The sequence below is a fragment of the Xylocopa sonorina genome, chromosome 3 (genome assembly GCF_050948175.1).
Source record: "Xylocopa sonorina isolate GNS202 chromosome 3, iyXylSono1_principal, whole genome shotgun sequence".
NCBI classification, from domain to species: Eukaryota; Metazoa; Arthropoda; class Insecta; order Hymenoptera; family Apidae; genus Xylocopa; species Xylocopa sonorina.
Genome location: NC_135195.1, coordinates 3,115,054 through 3,137,717, shown reverse-complemented (window position 1 = coordinate 3,137,717; position 22,664 = coordinate 3,115,054). Strand labels below are relative to the sequence as shown.

The window sequence follows — 22,664 nt, the reverse complement described above, 5'->3', positions numbered from 1 at the left end:
CGGAACGTCATATATCTTGGCAGTAATGCGCACAAATTATGCGTCTCGCGCCTTCACGGAGCAACGGCCACTGAGAAACGAGGAACGGTTGTACGTTTACACTTATGAATAATCCGGTATCCACCGAGCAATTCCTTTGCTTTTCTTCTTCTCCGTACAGTCTTCCTACACTTCACCCTGCCACGTTTCTCCTCCTCCCTCCTTCCTTCCCGCTTGCTCTGCTTTCTCCACCCTTTCGTCGTTAAAGGAACGATCATCCGCCGGTTCGTACAGACAGAGACGCTTTGGGCGTCTCGCTTATTCGTGAAATTCGTTCAGTCTGGTTCGACGCTGACGCCTCTGCGGGGCATGCGAGATGCATTCCTCATCTACGTGACGTGTAGTGCTCATGCCGCGTGAATCGTCCTGCGGGCGAGCAAGGTGCACGCACGTGTGACCGGTGTCCCTAACAGTTCTCGTTCTTCGAGGAACCCCCTTTCGTGATCATCGTTATTTGGCAACTCCGAGGTGCCGAGGGAAACTCGAACCTGGATTACCAACTTTCATGTGTGCATACGGACAGGAGAATGTTTGCCGCGTAAATAACGAACAGTTGTTTAAGTACTTACCGACATTTCTCGCGGCAATTACCACGAGATACGCGCTGCTACGAGGAAGAGGATCGTGATTTTCAAAGAAAGTGAAAACGCACGACCGACTGTTTTTAAAGAGTGTGCCGAAGCACGGGAAATTCGTAGTACGAATTTTCGACGCGGGGGCGCCCCAGCGGCGCTGCTCCATAACATCGCGCGTTCAAAACTGTCATGGTCGAACGTAAACGTGTGCACCGGTGTTTGTTCGGGAAACGAGAGAATCGGAACAACGTTAGAACGCGAAGTACGTCCTCAAATATCGTCGGTTAATCTTGCTGTCGGCTGTTCGGTGGAATTCTTCCGACACTGTCGCACAGTTGTCAGTGAAAATAAGAAACATCGTTTACCGTTACACGGTATTCCACGGTAGGGGTCCGTTTACCTAGATCTCGAAAGTGAACAGGCACGTGTCGAGAGTGCAATTACTTTAGATTTCGACGATCGCGAGCGTGAACATCAATCGGCCCTGATTGCTTTTTAAGTATTACGAAATCGATTGCGTCCGTACATATCAGTATCGAATATTCGCGTATCTAATTGCATCAATTATTTTCATATCTTCCGACACGTTTCTTGATAACAATTGAATTGAGATAAAACGGAACATTGAATAAAATGGTGGATCGATAGTGAAATTGCTCAGTGAGGAATTGTTAGAAGAGGAAGAGCGTGAAGCCGACTCGTCCGTGAAAATCTTCGTCGGTGAACACCATCGCGTCTGAGTAAGGATAACATTTGTGGTTCGCGGTGACGAAACTTCTTACGAATGGTACCTGCAGAATTTGGTGCGGTATTGGTGAGTACCAGTTGCTGCGATCGATTATTAAACGCACATTTTCTATTCAAATTAAGACAATATATTCAAGGCCCCAAGGTGGCGTGAGACATTTTAACGCTCCGATCTGAATTACAAAAATTGATCGATATTTACATTCGACATGTAAGATTATAAGAATATTTGATGAGAGGAATACAAATTTCTCACCAAATAAACTTGCAACTTTTTTCCATATCGAGATATAAATAATCGTCGAAATTGATCGAGTTCATTTACCGATTAAAGATAGTAGATGGTCAAAACAAAAGATTCATTGTTATCGTAGTCTCAACATTGAAATATTTCAACAACAAGACATGAAATAAAAATTCTGAACACGATACGTATGCACTGTTTCAGACTACAATGCATTTTCTCTCATAAGTCATACGTAATTTCATATAATTAGGCCGTCTTTACAGTCCTAATAGGAACATTGATGACAATTTTGTATATAATTCATAGACTTTAAGGATTTCGGAAACATTCACTAACTGATCAAGTTTAGAACTTCGTTCAGGATACGTAGGGCACAATGATTGAAATTTCCGAGCGTAAAAATGAATTGGTTCAGAATTATTATGAAAATTGATACTTCAAATTTTTTAAGGGTAGAAAACAAAAGATATTTAGAATGAGTACAGGTACAGAGCAGTAAAAACGTGAATAAAAAGCATGTTCTTTCTTCGTTACATAGTTTATCCGAGCGACTTCTCAAATAAAATCAGTTTTATCCATGATTATTCATCGAGATAAGTATCCTTTCACGGAACACAAGCATTCACGCGATGCTTTGTCGAGTTGATTAACCATTACTCTACATACGATGTCGCCGTGCAACGAAATTACCATGAATTAACATACACGATAAGAATGACGTTAGCAGTCTATAAGTACCTCAAACGTATCCGAAGGTATTTAATCGTTACTATTGCGAAATCGTAGTGGACGCGTGGTACGCACGAGACACGTCGATACACTTTGACGTTGGTTGCTCGCCGACAAGTTTTTAAATTCCGTTATCGGCCTGTATAACAAAACCTTTCAACTACATTTAAATAACAATCTTTGAACGATATTTATGTGAGCATTTCTTGTTTCTACGTAATTCGCAATATGTTGCATCGAAGTTTCACGTCATATTTAATAAAGTATTGCATCGAGAGCTTACGCGTCCGCAAGAGCTAGTATTGTGCGACCACTAGCATCTATAATTAAACATTCAAATGATTTCTACGTTGCCAGCCGTCTGGCGGCGGTCGGAAGTCTATCTGGCCCCGACAAATACCTAATTTCCAATTACCTAATGTACCTCGTTTCCCTACGAACTCAACACTATGGTTAACTTGTCACCACGTTGATTTGTTTAGAACCACCTACCCGACTCGTTGGACAGGCGGTCTGTAAACGAAACCAATAGGGCGCCAAAGTAAACGGCACAATACTCGCACCCACGGATGCATGACTTTCGATACTAGACTGCTTAAAAAGACATGGAACACGTGAAACTCAAAATATTTCAAAACACCTTCCAGAGAGAAAAATAGTTAAATGGATATTTTAGCTAAGAAAAATGGTACAGCTTGTTGACCTTTTCCTTGCTTATAGACACGCGTGCACGTACAACTATACACCAGAGCAAGTAGAGAGTTTTAGCAAGCGGGTTAAAACTAGGGGTTAGCAATATCGAACTAAATTAATATCCTTATACGATATTCATCTCGAGTATAGAAACGCGTCGAATCTTCCGCAACGCGGCTACAAAAAGGGAAGAAGCTGGGTTTGGTGCACGTGCGAGCAGACGCGGCGGCGTTCGCGCGTAGTTTCTCGATAATGATCGTTGGTTAATATCGACAGGAGAAACAATAAATTCGCGTGCGTACCGAGGAAAGGCACGGGGGGGATCGTGTATAGTAGATAGAGGGAGCGAGCGTGAAACGTGAGAGTGTAAATCGTAGTCTTACCGTTTCACCGAGGCACGCCCCGTTAACTCGAGGGTTAAACGTCAAACCCCGCCCATTTTTGGGGTGAGCAGCCAGATTTTATTTTCCCTTTTACAAGACCGCCTCGCGTATACCCTCTCTATTCCTCCCCCGCTCGGGTTATGGTAGCTCTGGTACATGCGAGAGGAAGATAGGAGAACGTGTGCACGACCCCTTGCCGATCTCTGATCGGGTTAAGCAAACAGCGACTGGTTCTCACCTTTATCGCGATAATAGCTGTAATTTCGGTGGTCCTCGTCGAGGTGAGACGCGTACCGCGTGTACGTGCAACTCTTCAGATTGCAGACGCGTCGTTGCTTGATTGCATGGCGCGGCATCTTCGCGCGACCGCGATTTATTACGAGAGCCTGTCCCACTCGTGCTGCCCCTCGATCGACACCGGCTCCGCATCCCTCCGCTTCGTTACGTGCGGCGTTCCTTGAATTTGTTTCCGATCAGGAGAAGCAATTTCTCGATCGTATACTTTTTTGGCAGAGGTGTTTGTTTATATTGTTATTTTTTTCGATGGAGGGTACGTAAGGTGATTTAAAAAATGCCCGTATAGATTGCTTATCGAAATACACGAAATGCATCCTATCAGTGTAGATTCGTAAATTAATCTCGAGGGAGATATAGCCAGTTATTTAACTTGCTAAAATCAATTGTGTACATGTAGAATGTGTGGTGTGTGAACCGATGCTGATTATTAGTTTCTATATTTTTATTTTTTGATAGATGGTAGGATACTTTTTGCCTTTTAATTATTCGATCTTTCTTCCAAATCACCTTCCGTACATGTCTTTTCCCACTTCGATATGCAATTGAATAAGAATGGGAGGCATTTAAGCAACAGCCTTAAGCTCAAGTAGTCATGTTACCTATTCCTGTTCTATTAACACGTTGAATGTGACTTGTCATAGATATCTATTTAAATTTTTAATTACTCTATTTTGGGCGATACATTGAAAGGTTGATTAACCGAAATCGTCTGTTGGTCATTCTCGTAATCTAGCATTCTAATCAGGGTCAACTCAATTCCACCCTGCCCGTAGAGAGCTAAATGAATTTCAAAATAACATTTTTTTTAGTCTGTTCTGTTAATTCGGTTTCGACAGTGATTCTTAATGAGTCGTTAGTGGTTTCGTCGTCTCGTTCATGTTCCTTCTTAGATTTCGGCAATTTTTGTCTCCTTAATATTTCAATCAAGACAGCTTTAATCGTAGATGTTGAATCGATACTCTACCATTGATTAATTTTAACATATTCGTCCTTCCGTATTGGTCAACGTAGAAAAGATTGTTCCATCTAAGAAGCACCAAAATTGTCGAACAATTAAACATCGTTACTCCATTCGAAATTACGTTAGGATGCATTTGATTTATTAGATGAAACGAGCAATCCCCAAGTTTCCTCTCCAACTTAACTTTTGCAATTTCTACTTCGTTGGCCGTGGTACGATAGGCAATCGCGAAAACCGTACTGGATCTTGCTAATTAATCGGCTATGTTGAAGGGAAACTGGTGCCATTTATTACTAGTATATGAAGCTGTAATTTTATTAGCAGTTTTATAGACAGAAGGGGCCTGTTGCTCGGACGAGGCCCGGTGCACCCTGCACCGAGCAAACCCACCTCGATCGGCGTGCTTTCGTCGTTTTATTCGTTCGTTATTTGCCTCCTCTGCGATGCTTACGAAAGACAAGCGTGTATGTACGCGAGAGTACCCGGGGGTTCAATGAAGTGCACATCCGACAAGCATGCCGTCTAGACGTCGAGGTTCGGTGAGCAATGCTAATGTGGAAAACATGATAATCGATGGCTTTGTAGGAGAAAAAAAAAAGGAAAGGAGAGAAACGAACCTTTTTGTCGTCGCGGTGGTTTCACGTATGAAAACATCGTGTCCCTGAAAACATCGCATGGTATTTTCATACGGTACACGTTCGAATATTTAACGAGGAAATACGGTGCTATAAATATATCTGTACTTTGGTGGAAGAACAACCGATGCTCGAAAAGTAACCTTTGAAGCATCAATTTTACATCCTCAGCCCTTTCTCTATGATACGATTTAAAACTGGATCGCGTATTCTTAGCGAAATAAAAGAAGGTTAAACTTTTGGAGGTTCCATTGGTTCTTCTTGGTTCAGAGTATGGATATTGTGGAAATGTAACTTCGACCTCTTTCCCGATCGATCGTAAAGTGGAATTCGGCTTCTGTTTTTTTTTTTCTTTTTTTTTTTTTTATAGATACCAGTTATTTTACGCATGAGAAAAATGCTGAGAAAAGCGATCATAAATATTTGTGGCAAACATTTGCTCGTTTAGTCAGCGTGTGGAGAGGTTTCGAACGGTCTTAAGAACTGTACGCTTGCGATAGAGATTACAAGCCAATCAGAATCGCCATATTCGACCGTTTCGAACCTTGAACACGGTCTAAGCGCTCATTAAGAAGAATTACGTAAAATGCCTGGCCGTTTTAATGCATATTTATATAAACGATTATTTCCCCTTTGCGCGGCGTACCTCTTCAAATTTACTATTTAAATAGGAAACCGAATTGGACTTGACGATTAGCACGCGCATCATTGGCCGCCGTTCGCGGGACACTAAATGTCGTGTGGCGTGTTTACCTAACGATCGTTCATTTAACGGTTAGTTATCCACTTATTCTTAGTAACTAGTTCCGGTCGCGAACTATCCGCGTTCCTCGGGGTCTTCTTATTTTTAAAAGTTCAAAGCCACGAGTGACCATAGGGAACCGGCTAGTAGTTCTAAAACTTCCAAAGCTCGTACAGTTTACTTTCGTGGCCGTTTGAAGTGGCGCTCATCGGCGAGAGACCAGACGCGCGTCTTTAGCTACACATGTATGATTCAAAATTAATGCTGTACAAGATCCGACCTCAAAGAGTGGATTTAATTATCCCCAGGAGAACAAATTTGTCTCGTAGGAAATTACAATCGTTGCAAGATAATAGGGTGAAGTGATCGCGAATGAGATGCGGAGGACTCTATGAAAAAAAAAAGAATGGCCCGTTCGTAAATATGAATGCGCGCAAACAATCGTTATGGCCATCGCAATAGGTTCTGGTCTCTGCGTCCAATTCGCGATAGGTAATAAGATACGATACCATCGAGGAAGCAGCGCGTAATAAAAAATCGTTTGATCGGAACGTCGCGTCGTAAACGGGGTTGTTATTAGTCACGCGCGGTTTGGTCAAGTTGAACGAACGTGGGACCGAAATTGACTCGCCGCGCGGAGGAATCGGCGTTTACCGTTTTCGCAGTCACTTCCGCCAGTGGGTACACCGGGGGCGGTACCAGCGACTGGCACCCTCCGGACTCTCTGTCCATCTAATTTCGAATGATCTAAGCGCGCCGGTTGTTTAGGCACGACCGCGCGTCTGGCAAGTTGCACGTAGTAGTGTGGTTAGAGGAGTGAGAGCGTGGCAGAGGGGTGGGAGTTGGCTGTGAATGAAGCTAACCACGCGCTCCTCTGAATGGAGCCGAAGCCACACTCGGTGGAGATATCTCTCTCGGTGTATTTCCGTTCGTGTTTATACAGGAATGCGCCACGAGGAGCCCGGGACATTTGAAACGTAGCAGAACCTCCGTTTCCCCTGCTAGGGGCACTCCTTTATCCAAGGGTGCAACAACAGATACCGTGGGCGCGCCGGGTAAAACGGGAGGGTTGGACTCTGCCCACTGGCTGTCGTCGTTCGAGTAACACCTATTTTGGGACGCGAGCTTCTGTATTTTACGATCCACGGTTTCGCGTGGGTGGACTTACTTTTTACCTCCTGTCGGGTTACTATTTAGGCCTTGCTCTCATTAAAAAGCCGTTCGGATCGGTCAGGTCGGGAATTCTTTCGTTACCAGCCTTCTTAGACGAACATCAAGACGAGGGAATGAAATTTTTGTTATTCGTAAAATATTTACCAAGAAAATTGTTTATTTTACCAAGTGTCACACTCGGCGTTTCAAGCTGTTCGACAAATAAACAGATCGATTGCATGTAATAGATAAAGCTTGGTCGTCGTTATCTAGCGATAATAAAGCTTAGAAAAAACTGTTAATGAGAAAAAGAAATTTAAAATCTACCTTTGTTGATAACCGTTCGATATCAATAATCGCTAGAAAAGGGAAATGAGTCTTCAAAAAACCAGAAACAAACAAAGCATCGTGCTCGCACGCACGATACGATACGCAGGCAGTCGTACACGTCCCGTTTCACGATGCTGCACAGAAAACATTGAACTTTATCGAAAATTTCACGCGAGATAACAACGTTGTTTGAATAATGATGGTCAACCTAGCCTAACTCGCGTTACTGTAAAACGCTTGCTAGTTAAAAAATTTATACGGCCGCCGTACGGTGCAGAGAACCAATAGAGGGGTCGTCTTATCTGCGGAATGCTCGATAAAGAGTTAGCCGATAGTGTTTCTCGGTATGTACTTTGCCGTTTCGTCTCGAGGTAAAAGGTTCGAGCTATCGAGACTATCGAGAATTTGACCTGTTCGATTCACTGATCGAAACCTGCTCCGCGATGTTTTCATGCGTACCGGTACTCGAGGTGTTATCGTCAAGTTGGCGGAATCGAGACGTCCTATCGATCGACTCGCGTTATCGTGCAATTATTTTCTGTCACAATATAGACACATATCTATCCCCCATTGGCCGTGATTTCGGACTATCGTTTCCACCGCGAGCAATAATAGAACGTTCGCAAATCGTTCCTGATGGAAAATGATCGATCTCTAACGAGATGCGTGCGGTTTTCAAAATACTTTAAGTGGACTGGTATCTCGATGGCACAGATAACGATGAGACGTCGCGTAATTCGAAGGTAATGACCTTTTCGCGATCGACAGTTCCACGGAAACGCAAAATTCCCCGCGAAAAGCCTTCCAGGTAACCGGAAGAACCGGGCAATAAAATTGCGATCTCGGGACTTACGTAAATTCCCTTGTAGATCCCGGCTAGTGGATGTGCTTACACGGGTTCGTAAAACGGATCGAATTATCAGCTCGTAAATAAAATAAATCGAGCCGCTTATCCTCTCACGGCGAGAGCGACACTTAATTAAGGAGCGAAACAAACCGCGTGTCCGCGGACTGGTAATCGTATTAAAGGGAACGCATGTTGGTCGCTCGAACGAGAATGATCGGGAACCAGGTAATCAAACGAGAACGCCAAATTGGGTGACGCAAAACTTTTATCCGGCAAGACTCTGCAAATATTTATATCATTATTGGAAAATTAAAAGTTCCATTTATGGTTCGCTCGATAAAAGTATGAATTTGCATAAGTACCCGCATTTTAATTATCGGTATCGTACAGCCTTATATTTCACCGTACCGAATTAGTTCACTGTTTACGTTGGATTTCATTCTGTACGCGCATCTTATCGATCGTCAAATTTAATCGTCGTGCGAAAACGTGCGTTTCGATTTGATGCGCATCACGCTCTCGTTTTATCGACCTGCATCAACTGAACACAGGCGAGAATACATGGAAATAGGCGAAGAATGAAAAGCGATCGGAAGCTCTCATCGACTAAGAGCACGTGCAAATATATTTAAAGGGCAAGATTCGCAAAGGATTGGTCTGAACTTCATCCAGCATAGAACAGCTGAACAGGCACGATCCGATCGACGGTATCGTACGATTTTCATAGAAAGCAGAGTAAGGAAAGTGGTTCTCCAGGTACGATTAGTTTCTCCCGGATCCGCCATATTATCGACAGATTTCGTGTCGATGGTACGACGTTACGGTACCCGTTCGTCTACCGTTACAATCGCGTCCGGCGATGGACCAATGACAGAGTGGATTCGACGCGACGATACGCTCCGATTGGTCGATTACGACGGTGATTACCTCGATAAATTAGCCAGGTGCAAGGTAGTTCGACCGGCTGCGTGGCTCGTCTCCGACTTTTCCATGGACCCAGCCCGGTAAATCGTCCCCGCGGACACGCGACGCAACGCGATAATTGCAGACGTCGCTAAGTCGATCACTTTTTTTCCTCGATCGGCTGAAATAGCCTTTGTAACTGTCCGGATTAATTAGTCATGCGCCGGCGATGTTCGCTCCGGGAGTGGCGTGACAGTTTGTCTTGCCGAGGACAAGCGCGCGGCGTCGCGAAATTCTCCACCGCGTTTGGTCGCGCCTGCTTATCGGGGCCAACGTTTTAAGCTGACAGCCGTGGGTCGTCGCGGCGTCACGGGGCGAACCCTTTGCCGAATGCGACGCGGGGGCGTCGCGTATCCGCGGGTACACGCGCGCGCGCCGTTTCCCTTTCGTTCGACGGTGACTACGTTTTCCAGGAACGCGCCGCGGCGTTTGAAACACGTGGGAATTTCGGTCGTGACCGTGGCCCCCCTAAATCTATTTATTGCCATCCATAAAGATTATCAGCGTTTTCGGTGGTGCGACCGCGAACGAGTGGCTAATGGAAGCGAGATAGTTCGCTCGTTACTTTTCCGTACCCGTAGTCCAGAAGGATTACGGCTCTGTTTGCCGTTCGGGTTCTAAGGAGTTTACCTTTCTAGATTTCATCGGCGGAAATATAATCTGTAGAGTTTATGTTTGCGTTCGAGAGCACTCGTGATTTGTCCGCTGTGGCTTTTTGTTACACAGCTGCTTAATCCTGATTAGAGCACGCCAAGTTTCGCTACTTTTATCACTGGTAAATCTTTTCTATCCGGCGCTATAAGTTACGTTTCTAGATTCGTAATAAATGTGTACTGTTAATGAATTTTGATGGAAAAATTGGCGATAGAATTAGTCGTGAAAAGATGTAGTGTCGTAAATTTTTCGTAATGGCTCGGTGGTTCTACAGTAGTGTGCGAAGTACTACAATTATTTTCTCACGAATATTCGAGTAATAAGCGAGGAATGTATGGTATACGTGGATTATATATTGGTTTTTAAACCGTATACGTAGCGTATGTCGCGATCAGAAAAGGAGGAGTGAAAGAAACGTGAGTGACGGCGGAGAAGCACTCGATGACACGACGGCGGTACTCGGATTTAAATACCAAGTACACTCGAGGAGGAGACGCGAGTGACATACACTTTAGGCATTATAATTCCGTTTGTGGACACTTTCTCTTCACGATTCAGTATGTCCTTCTCTCGAAATATCGTCCGGGAATTCGAAGCGCGACACTGTGTTCGTGGAATCTGTGTCAAAATCATATGCGAAGAGATATCCCGTGGACGGTTCTTAAATGTTTCTTCCCGGCGGGGACGTTGAACTTCTCGTGTCATTACTTTGATCAGTTTAGTGCCCCGCTGAAACATAATTTTCCGTTGAACGTTTAATTATTTACACATGCAGCGGGACAAAATCTGATTTCGTCGTTTTAAACACGAACGTTTATTTTTAACTTTTAACGTTTCCACTTTCGAATCTGAACGTCCCCTCCCTCCCATTTCCAATGGGATTAAACGTTTTCAATCTTCATTTGCCAGGCTAATTAAATTGCGGTGCTCGAGTTTATATACGTCGCGTTGATGGAGAGAAATTGCGTCTAATTTGTGTCGTCTCTCCGTGGGGCAATAAATAAATAAATCAATCTTGGAAAGAAACGCGACCGGGGGGAACTCCCTTTCTGCGTCTGTTCGGCTCGCGCAATAATCGTTGGGCATTAATAACGCGATCGATATAAAAAGACAAAGATAAATGTATTCACCGGGAAATATGACATCGAAATGTTTTATCCGCTATCTTTTTGCCGGCGCGGATTATGAAAGCGCATACTTCGTTCCGTAAGGGAAACGCGCGGCGCGAAATCAGTCATCGTCGCGGGCGTTAAGGTCGTAATTTGTTTCGAAACGTGCGAAGTATGCGTATTAGAGCTGGTATTATATTTTTATCGGCTCGCACGCCGGATAAGTGGAGGTTTTATGCGCGATTGGGCACCGTGATGAATTTAATTGAACGTTGGTAATTAATCGGTACCCGGGCAAGTCGACCGGGTTTACGGTGTCGATTTCAATGCGTGCAATTAGCGGGCCTTTGGCTTCAATTATTTTCTGAAACAGTGCCCGTTTCCCTTTCGCAATCTATAATAGCGAAATCGCCACCCATTTTCGCCACCAATTGCGCGAACAAAAATCCACCCATTCTGATTACCGATACGAGTATAATAATTACGGATCGTTGAAATGTTGGGGCCCCGGGTATAATTTTAATATTTAAATATCCCCTCCTCTCCCCCTGTTAATCTCGTCTATCGTAAAACATAAATAAACAAACATATTCGTAATGGACGACGTTGTATAATCGCCTTTCGATATCGCCGCTCGGAAAACGTGTACAAATACCTTTTCGAGGTAGCCTGATAATCTTATCGATGCCGATCTGTGACCCACTTGAATGATTTATAAAGTCTCGTCTCGAGTATAATGAGTTTTTCTATGCTTATAAACACCGAACGGAAGATACGCTCGTAAAGGTCCAAGGCTGTTTAACAGTTAGGCTTAATTGAATCTCTGGTTCGAGAGAGGAAAGTTTGTAACGTAAAAAGTCACTTTCCTGCGAAGTCGGATAGACGTAGGTCGTTTTCATTATCCCATCGAAAGAAGCCGTTGTCGCCAGCTGGTTTTGTTAAACAACGCGCGTTCGTTGCTGGTAATTCCACGTTCCCAATCGATCGAGTGTAAAACAGTAAAAAAAAAAGAAATGTCGAGACGTCAAAAAAAAAGAAAGTGTTACACAATTATTCGACTCGCGATGATTGTGCGTTATCAATTATTGCGATTGGTATTCATGTAGTTCAGTAGCCACCGCGTGAGAGGCGTCTCTCGGAACTGAATTTAAATTTCTACCGGCGACGAGACACGCGGAAGTCGATCCGTGAGGACACCGCCGGTGTGTAATTTGAAGATGAACCGTGAAAGGGACATTCCGCGGCGAGCGACGATCTACGGTGCGTCGACGCGTGGCTCTTTATGCGAATTTACGCGACTTTAACCTTCGTCGTATTTTAGTTCCCGGCGTGGATACACTGTCAGGTTCGCGTAATGAATTTGTTACCGCGGCGTCGATACGGGGAATTCATTTGAATTCGAAGACCGACCGTTTTGCCGCGCGCCCAACATTTCAGTCCACATCTCGGAAACATTGGTGGGACGAGAATCTTTTATTAATGAAAGGACGCGTTAATGCTACGAATATATCTTTTTTTAACGACGACGCGGTAAATAGATAGCGAAAGTGTTCGCTGTCGAGAAGTCAAATACTCCGCTTAAATACGCCATTCCATTAAATCGAATACACGTTCCTGTATTACAAGTACAGTCTGTCATATTATTATATTGTATATGAATTCATATTTTTCTAGATTACAACGGATCTGCTGAAAACATTCGATAAGAGCGTAAAAATATCAATAACTTAATAAAGGTATTCGATAAGAACGCGATGATATTCCGATAAATATCTGGAAGGGTATTTTTGTTAATTAGATAAATATCTGAGAAGATATTTTTACTAATTGATACATATCTGCGAAGATAACGGAGGCATTGAAAAGAAACAATGGGACGATTGTCATAAGTTACTATTTCGTAAATAACCGCGTAAAGATCGACGTATAGAGTCGAACGAGATTATGCAAAATTTGAAACGCTCGTTTGGAGATTAATTTCTGGTAAGTGTTCGAATTTTCATTAAGAGGCCTCGTTAGCCGCGAGCTACCGTGAAACGTGGAGAATTAAGTGGGAAATCATTCGCAAGGCAACCGCGACATTAAGGGTATACGGAGTCAGAAACCGTGGGGCGATTATTATAGAGACGTTCGCGGTAAGTTTACGAGTTTCAACCTTATACGGGGGACACCATTAAACAGCTTGACTGATAACACACGTTAAGTTCAGCCTTCTGGCGCAACTAGTTATCGCCAGTAATGTAGACGATTTTTCGAGCATTAAAATAACACCCCGTGTAGGATAGGTTGGGAGCCGCGATCGCTGTTGGTAGATCGCAGTAGAGATACCGCTGAAAATCGTCTTAGAAAACTCGAACCACCTGAATCTCCCTACTAGAGGGTAATAAAATTCTCGTAAAATTTACTTAAAAATCGTTCCTCCCCTTTTTATGAACATTTTGTTGCGTTATCTTAATTCCCCGTATCTAACCGGTAGCCTGCACTTTATCTTCGCGTCCTTTCATAAAATAGAAGCCGTTTTTACTCGCGACCAGGAACATCCATTATATTTTACATTTACTTATGAATATTCGCGATCTTGGCAAATATCGTCGTACGTTTGCTTTTCTTCGCGATTACTTTTCACCGCGTCCCGCCTCATAAATTACCAGCCGCACTCGGAATCGTATTTTAAGTGAATTACTATAGCGCGAGGCGTAACCGCCGGCATTTTCCAACGACCCCGAATAGTCGGCATCGCGTGCTGGTTCGCGTATAATAACCGCGATAATCGAGCGCGCGTGTTTCACGAGTTTCGTTCAAAGCTCGCGTATCGTGTCACGCGGAAATTTATTCCCGCGGAAAATCGTGTGGGTGTCACGGAACGGTTTAAATCACGCGGGCGTACGGCACGATCGGCCGTATAAACGAGGGCTGCTTCTCGCGTATCGCGGGAAAGCCCTGGGGGTCAATTAGCGGCGATTTCACGATCGAAATGATCGAAAGGTTACGAGGGTTTACGCGGCCCCCGCGATAAACAACGTCGTAAATACGATCCGCCAATGCAGCCGCACAATATGGTGTTTTGCCACGCCACGTTTTAATGCTTCCGCCGTTAGATTGTTCCGGCAAGCCGGCATTACCTGCGATTTTATGCGAACACTTCTCGTTCGCGATAACAAGGGCCCGCTTTGGCCACTTGGAGGTGATTATAACGATATAACACTCGGATCGATCATTGCGCGATTTGTTCTCCGAGAGGCACGGAAGGATCGAATTTCTACTTTGGTTCTGGTACGACGAAGAAATGATTTTCAAGCTGTCCGGGATATTAATCTGTTGACTAACCGCTGTTTGGTCTCGAAACGCGATGGGTCGGTTTATGATTGGAAAGTGGCTGTAAAATGTATTTAGTAATAATAAATAGATTTTGTTAATGAAGTTTTATCGATAAGATGAAAGATAAATCTTGCGGAGAGTCCGTAGTCGAAAGAGATCTCGAAGGAGTTGTAAATTTTACGGGCGTTCACGTCGAGAGACCAGAATGAAAGAATTACACTGGAAGTTGGAAAATAAAATTTCGGTAATCAATAAGGTGATAATCTCCCGAAAAGACGACCATCGAGCGAGAAGGTAAAAATATTTGAAGACGGATCAACGTCCTTCGAATTATTCCATTTTTGTTCGAGGACTTCGGTTCAGGATAGCGATGCTGGTTGAACGAGCAAACAGTATGCAAAGGATTGGCAAAGGATAGGATTATCTTTATTATTCGCGGCTATTGATAACAAAATTCGACTTGATAAATCGTCGGAAGGTACGAACCACCGATAGCCAACACAAGATCGCCAGGACACACGTCCAGGCTATGCAAATCAGGAAATTGACTCGCGGGGTTCATTAGCCATGCGTGTACGGTTAATTTTTGTAATCGGCGTAATCCCTCATTGGCGAATACCCTTGATGCGAGCAGCATCAATTAAACACATGTACGGTGGTTGATAGACGCGTAATTAGTAGATACGCGGTTCGCTTATCCAGTTCCTGTTTCTCGGCGTCCAATGCTGAATTATGAGCAGGCGAATTCGCCTGCACGCTTCCCGTTGGATGCGCACCTAGCGTGCGGTAAAATCGAACGTGGTCGTGAGATCTGAAAAATATTTGGAATACCTGCTCGGATAGGAGGCCAACGACGTGCCATAGATTATAACATCAACCGCGGTTGTAGAGCATTCGCTCGTATCTGTTCGCTTGTTTTTAACGCTGCGTAACGATGAATTATTGAAAAGGTGGTTCGAAGTGGTTCCGTTGGGGAGAGGATCAGGTTAATGCTGGTAGCGCGTATTTTTTTCTCTCAAAGCGTTCCTTGTCAGACGATTAGGTACACAGCATTCGAATTACATTCACGATTTTGGTAATCACATCGGATTACAAGGCTCAAAGAATCGCAAGGGCGATCCTTTGTCCGGCTAACTTCTCACCCCCTGCACTTTCGTGTAATTCGTAGGACCACCTACACACGGCCAGGTCGATTAGCATCGCGCAATAAGTCACCGAATCCCGTAGCTCGGAGCTATGTGCGTTCCTACATTATCTGCTCATTTGATTCACACTGTCCGTAATTTTGGCCCTCGCGAAAGAATAATGGCAGAATCCGCAGACTTTCACCCGAGGCAGCCGAATCGAGTCTCTCGCAGGCCGAAAGGGTTCGAGCCTCGGTCGGATGCACCTGCCAAATTTACATGACACTCGTTCCCGGTCGATTACCTTAATCACGATATCGAGTTTCTGCTGCAGTTCGAGACATTTTCTATTCCCATAAATTCCTGCTGCGCGAGTCACGTAATTTTAGATCGCGAACGCTGCCCACGATAAATGTAGCGACATTGATATTGGACGAAATCCTAGTGGCTGAGCTGCGATGTTTCCCTCGAGAACAATAGAAGTTATGATGAATAGAAACCTTGATAGCTCGTCGTTCTATGTGGATATTTTTGTGAAATACTTCTTTAATCTTTGCCGACCAATTCGCGGTTTGAAAAACCGGCTTTGAGAAGTTGCAATCGGCTTATCCACGCGATCGAATATTTCAACGCGTTTTATATTAAGCTGAATAAATGGAACACACCTTTTTCGTCGTCTTATTAAACATTTATTTACTCTAAGGCGAAACCAGTTTCGCTAATGAATAGACGCGATTAGTTACGGTGAGTAAAGTACAATGTGTCGCGTACGCGTAACGTCACGTGTGGAAGGGTTAAATTGCTTTTGATGTCCACGAGGGTTACTTTACGAGAAAGTATATTTAGAGTTATCGCCAGCGAAAATCTCGCCGGAGATGAGGATCCGCCGTTCGGTAAATAGATAACGCTGAATCATTAGATCGGTATGCGAATATTTTAATTAGGAGGCTAGTACTTACTTTCAGAAACGCCTCGAGTTCAGGCGTTCGTGATCGGTATAGCTGGCCACGTGTTTAAGATTATTCCGTCCAGATAGGATGATGGCGTGCGATCGTAATCGTTCGCTGAGAAATTAATTCGTACAGCTACAGTGAAGCTTACTTATTAACTATCCTAGTTATTTCTCGCCCAACTACAGAGAAAATTGAGATGTTCAGTTTGATAATCAGCGCGATATCTGTATCTCAGTGTCAAGGATGAATTTGCAACTGTATATTCGTATAATTTAGATAAGATTAATTAGGTAATTTCGTTTTGTAATTCTAGTCATTCGGAAAACTGTTGTTCTCCATTCTGTTAAGGACGCATATTTAAACGACAATGTATTTTGTATACATTCCGTGCACGTCTTGCACGAATGCAGTAGTGCGAAGTGCCTTGATAGAAATGTACGAATCCGTTATTCCTAAATGCCAAACGCTGACAAAGTTGTAAAGGTTTCCACCGTAAACGTGTTTAAATTACCGCCGTGTTTCCACCTATGCCGATGAATCGAAACTGGCTGCTAATAGGGTTGATTAATCGTTTACCATTTAACGAATCGTCGAGGCAGTCGAACCATCTACGAAATTACACAACTCGCGGCGCCTCCAACGAACCGCGCTCTTTCCTCGATAGATCGGATCCGGTTAATGAATATTTCGCGGCGTTAATCGTGAAACCGAAACGAGAGGAGAGAAAAAAACAAGAAAGAAGGAAACAATTCGATTCTGCATCTGTGAAAGTTCTCAGTGGTACGTTTAATAGGGTTACGTAACGCATCCAGGGTAAATTAATTACCCAGCGAAGATCGACACGGGCTTCGAGTTCCAATTTACATCGCAATAGCGGTGGTCATTAGTGAAAACATCGGGTCCTCAATGAACTTCCAGGCTACCAACCGCCGCGACGCACTCTCCTTTTCCTTCAAGGACAATGTCGCCGAGCTGGAGAACTTGCCCAAGAGAACGCGAAGGCGCGACACAGCATCCCGATTTCTCCTGGTAATCTGTTGGTTCGTGCGGACAGACGGGAGTCAACGGTAAGGACCGACGATTTATTTGACGTTTAGAACGTGTTGGTTTAAAGGTGATGCCGATTCAGATTTCGACCCGGGTGAAATCCAGACAAATTTCTCCGCTACCGAGGGATCCTCCGCGAACGTAAAACAGTTACTCTTTTCATTGATATGCTAATAAAACGTCGCGTGAACCGTGGTCTCAGCTATTTCTCATTTTTATTGCAACCTCCGCCTAGTCGCCTACAATTTTTCATGAAGCTGGAGTATAATTCGTAGGACATTCCTAAGATATGTATTGTATAATTTAAATCTAGATTGGTTAGGTCATAGGAGTAGACCGAAAACTAGTTGAATTATTTATAGTTTCTCGATATAGTATCTGCTATTATATTTTCTAAGAAAGTTTTAACAATGAATCGTTTTCAAAGGATCATCGTATTTCTCGCAGCGTCTTTCCGCATTACGCGAGCATAGCGTCGAGGTCTCGAGCATACCGGGGTATCTGCACGGCATAAAATTGCATAACGTAACGACGCTCGCCGTGATCTTCCTCTTTCTCTTCACGCACGTGTCGGCAATTCACGAACGTACGTTTTTTTACCTGCTTTGACGACGCCTATAAACGTCCCGGGTAGTTCGTTCGTCCATAAAATCGAGTTTCCCCGCTATGACCTCCGTGAAATTCGTCGGTTTCCCGCGCGCTGACCGTGCCTACCTCGGAGACCTCTAAATTGCCGTCGTAAAATTAGCAAGCGGTTAACGACTGGTCGGCTGACTTTGCCTTGTAGAAACTTGTCATCGTGTCGCGACATTGCTGTGCAATTCCAACAATCCATGGAGAACGAGCAGACGGTTAGCGTCGCGATGCATCAATACTATTATTAGTGCTGCTATTGTCACTGTTACCAGCGCCTTCACCGCGTACTCAGAGGGAAATAGCGTATAATATAAACGATAATCGCGTTCGAAAAGAGTAGTGGAGAAGCAGAAGAATGTAAAATAAATAATAATTTCGATGGGAATATGCAATATTGTAGCGAACCAGGCGCGAGCACGCAAGCGTGCCATTTTCATTGTAACCGTGCGTGCGGAAAGGGTTAGCCGCGCTTCCTGAACTAAGTTTGGCGTTCACCATAGTTGACACTAACAATAACTGGCGTGCGATAGTAGCGTGGCACGTTCGCTTTTAGTGTTTGTACGCACTCGAAAATACCCACCGGTTCTGGGAACGTACGGGCGTCGACGCGAGTACGTCACATAATTTTCCCGGCGTCCCGAGGGCTCGTGACGGGGAACAATCGATAAGGACAGTGTCGGGAGGGCGTGCCGGCAAATTAAAAGATCGTACGAGGCTCTGGCCGGCGTTTCTCGAAAAGGAGGGAACCCGAGGGCGATCGTTAAGGTCGTATGTTAGATTACTAATTGAACGAATCAATTGTTTCCGCGGCCTATCTGGGGGCCAATCGGCTGTTCGAAAGCTTTTAGAGCCCAGCTATAATAGCGGCACCGCTTGATTTACGTACGCTTATTAGATAAACTGCACTTCGACACCGTCGTCCGTGTTCACCGCCACCTTCCGCGCCTCGGATCGGTGAGATTCAAACGATCGTATTTACCCGTTGACAATTACGATCGCGTCGCCACGAACGGTGTAGTCGTTAACGATATTTTACGATTTCTCGTCACCGCGAAAATACAGTTCCGCGAATGATTTATTTGGTAAATGGTATAGGTTCGCAGGGAGAGACCTTCGAGATCGCGGTAATTGCACGCGGTGATCGATCTTTGCGCAATGTACAGGAAACGGTTTTTCATACCTATGCTCGAAGTCGATGAATTTTAAGAAAGGAGAAAGCGGTTCCAAGGGTATTCAAATTTCGTTCTACCGATAGCCGACGTGCTGCAATTTATCTACTTTTACATACGCTTATTTTCTATCAATTACGTTTGATCGGTACTAAGCGGTTCCAAAGTATTATTAACTGGCTCATATTATTCTCTTATGTAACTTTTTCGTGCTTCGTTTTATATAATATCACGTCCAGTATATTGAAATTAGATTAAGTAATGGAAAAGAATTTTAAGATGGGTTATGCAGAAAGATAAAAACACTCGTTAAGAACAATCGTAATTACGTAATTCACGTTAATCGTTGGTCTTACATCATTGTTGATCAATCGTAAATAATACTTGACGCAACTCGTAAAGTATCGCGCGAGCCAGTTTATTAAAGCAGAGGACTTTCGTTAGCTCGGCCATCGTCACCACGAATCAGCTGTTGTTTATTCAAGTCCTCCAGTGTTTCAGACGGATTAATTGTCACTCGTTCTTTGGGAACGTTCGTCTTGGCGTATCAGAAAACAAGATCGGGACAAAATTACTCCGACTAGACGGTTGTGTTTCGGTCTGACACAAGTTCGGCGAAAGTCGATGTTTATTTCGAGCCCCACGACTGTGGAATGTCTTGGGAAAATTGGAACAGAGGGTTAAGAACATAAATTTGCGGGGTGTGAGATCGATAGAACTTTAAATAAACGCCGGTTGATTCATTTAGAAGTGATTTTGAACGTTTTCATAAGTAAACACTAAAAATAACTCCCCTCAGTATTTATTTGTACTGAGAAAATAAAATTTCTATTTTACGAATCGTTCGCGCATCGCGGTCATGCGAGAAAAATCCACTGGCCAGTCTATTTTTCACTTATCGATAGTGGGTGCAAACAAATATGGCGCGGTATTCATAAAAAGGCTGTACCTCTAAAAATAAAACGTTGAAAAAAAAGAACAAACCATTTAAATCGCTGAAACTTCATTTCCGACGAAACATTTTAATTTTATGTACCTGCGATTAAAAGGTTTTTCTTGTACACTCACGACATAACGATGTATAAATTATGTAAGGGAAATTTCCTGATGAAAATTATATATCATTAGATACGTGTGTATATATATAAATATTTTTTTTTTCTAATTTTATGCGTCCATTTAAACATGTTTGTTAAGAAGGAACGCTCGGGTGTCGGGCATTACGCTAAATAATTGCGTGGGAATTACAGGTGGCAACAACTGTACAAAACTGTGTTTTAGCACAGTAGATAGTAATTATTGCAACTATCTCGCCGTACATAATAAATGTATCCGTGGTGCATAGTAAAAAGAGGCCACAATTTCCTTGCTTTATGACCGGGCTGACTTTTACGGTAACAAGAAATGCGGTTCAAAAGACTGTGGTCAGATTAGTTATAAATTAACGCTGGCGCCAGAATTCATTATAGCTTATGACTCATTAATATCGCTACATTTCCCTGCTGTAAATAGTGAGTACACTTCTTCTGAAGCGTGACTATGCTGTTTGACATTTCAGATCTTGCAATCCGATGCAGCTGATTGTTAATATAGCCGTCTCTTTGTCCGGTACTTTTAATTTATCACCCGTTGCATGAACTGTAACGAACTCTTTCCCCGGAATATATAAACGATACGTTCATTTGTATATTTGTGTTCTCACCATTAGTTGCAGAAAAGTTGGAATGCTATTCTCAGTGTTTCCAGGCAAATAATTTTTGATTGAAACGATTGGAACACAAACGGTAATAGCTGTAATAAACGTTCCTCAGTTCGTTCTAATTTACGTACTCGGTTATCAATCGAATAATAGATAATATTATCGTGGCTGCCCTCGAATTATTAACTCGATCAGCCAGCATCGCAGATTTTTCGCATCGAAACCAATTCATTACCATATACACATATATTCAACGCGTTAATCTTAATGAGACTCAATGATCTCGTTATTGTTTATCTAACAATACGTCCGTTCACATTAGAACCGTCTAACAGAACATTGATTAAGATAAACGTAGTGTAAACAGCGCTAACACGTCGCTTTTTAACAATTCACCGTCGAAGCCACACCAACACCTGTATCGTCGGCATTAAGTACTTGAAGAAACAATTTGAGGCGAAATAATACGCACCAATTATCGCTCTTTCGCTGGCCCTTTTATCTTCGTACGGATATTCGAAACGAACGCGCCCCTTCCGCCGAAGCGCACCCCAAATTTAAGGCCACGGGGTTCCCCAAACGGGGTTCCGAATTAGTATAGTTATCGGTTCCCCTCAAACAACTAATTGTGGGAAATTCCCACAGCGGCGAGCGGATAGATAACGAAAGAAATAACAGAGAACGACGGCTGGGTACAGATGTTTCGTTTTGACGCCTGCACAGATTCCCTTTTATCTTAATTAAAGTCCCGTCGCTTTCTTTTGTTAATCCCCGTGAAATGTGGAATGCATCGGCGATGCCCGATGGCCCCACGATCCTTTTCTTCCACGGCCGTCGCCTCGGATCACCGAGTCCATCAAAGCGGTGCCCCTAATGTCCTTAGTGAGCGAAGTCGGCAAACAGCTCGCATTAGTACAATTATCGCGAGGGCCTCCGCTTCTAGGACCTAGCTGTGGGAAAACTGTCCACCGATAAACGACACGGTTACGAGCAATCCACGGCACCACCGTTTGCCCAGCTAATTATTATCTTAATGCAGCGCCTCGCTGAAGCCATTGTCACACCTTACCATTGACCGAGAACGGAGACGCGTTACCCTCGAACGGGGGAGCAAGTCTCTCACAAAGCCACGTTTATCACGCGTCTCCTCGTTGTGGGTAAACGTTTCACGCGTTAACGTAACTTTCGGCTTCGAATTGGTATTTTAATGTGAATTCCGTGAAAATCAATTACGTTGCTCGGATTAGTTTTAAAATAGCCTTCGATGATGTGGTACTTATCTGACTGTTACACGCCGATTCGACGCATTCTATTATCATTTTTGTTCTATCCCTTACCGCATGATTTCTCCCGAACACGCAATAAAACCGATAATATCGATACTAATAATAATCGCTCAATTAAAGTGATCGGAGCGCGTTTTCGCGTACGCTCGCCACGGTTATTAAATTCCAACGGCGCGGATCGATCGATACTCGTAGGAACAAAAGCTCGTTCTATCTATCCCAATTATCGTTGTCCGCGCAGACATTTCGCGTTATAGCCGTTCCTTGATTTATTCGATTTCTTTCACCCCGGCCGCTTCGTTACCAGAAGTCGTTTATCAAAACCGCGA

The 22,664-nt window shown here is 43.7% G+C and overlaps 1 protein-coding gene across 2 annotated transcripts in view; it reads left to right on the top strand.

Moving 5' to 3' along the window:
* The first annotated feature begins 1,340 nt into the window (after nucleotides 1–1,340).
* Nucleotides 1,341–22,664, top strand: part of LOC143422492 (uncharacterized) — a 92,914-nt gene continuing 71,590 nt past the window's right edge. For both annotated transcript variants that reach the window (XR_013101722.1, XM_076893177.1), the window contains exon 1: nucleotides 1,341–1,428. The gene's annotated coding sequence lies outside the window, so the exon portion shown is untranslated. The remainder of the gene's footprint in view (nucleotides 1,429–22,664) is intronic.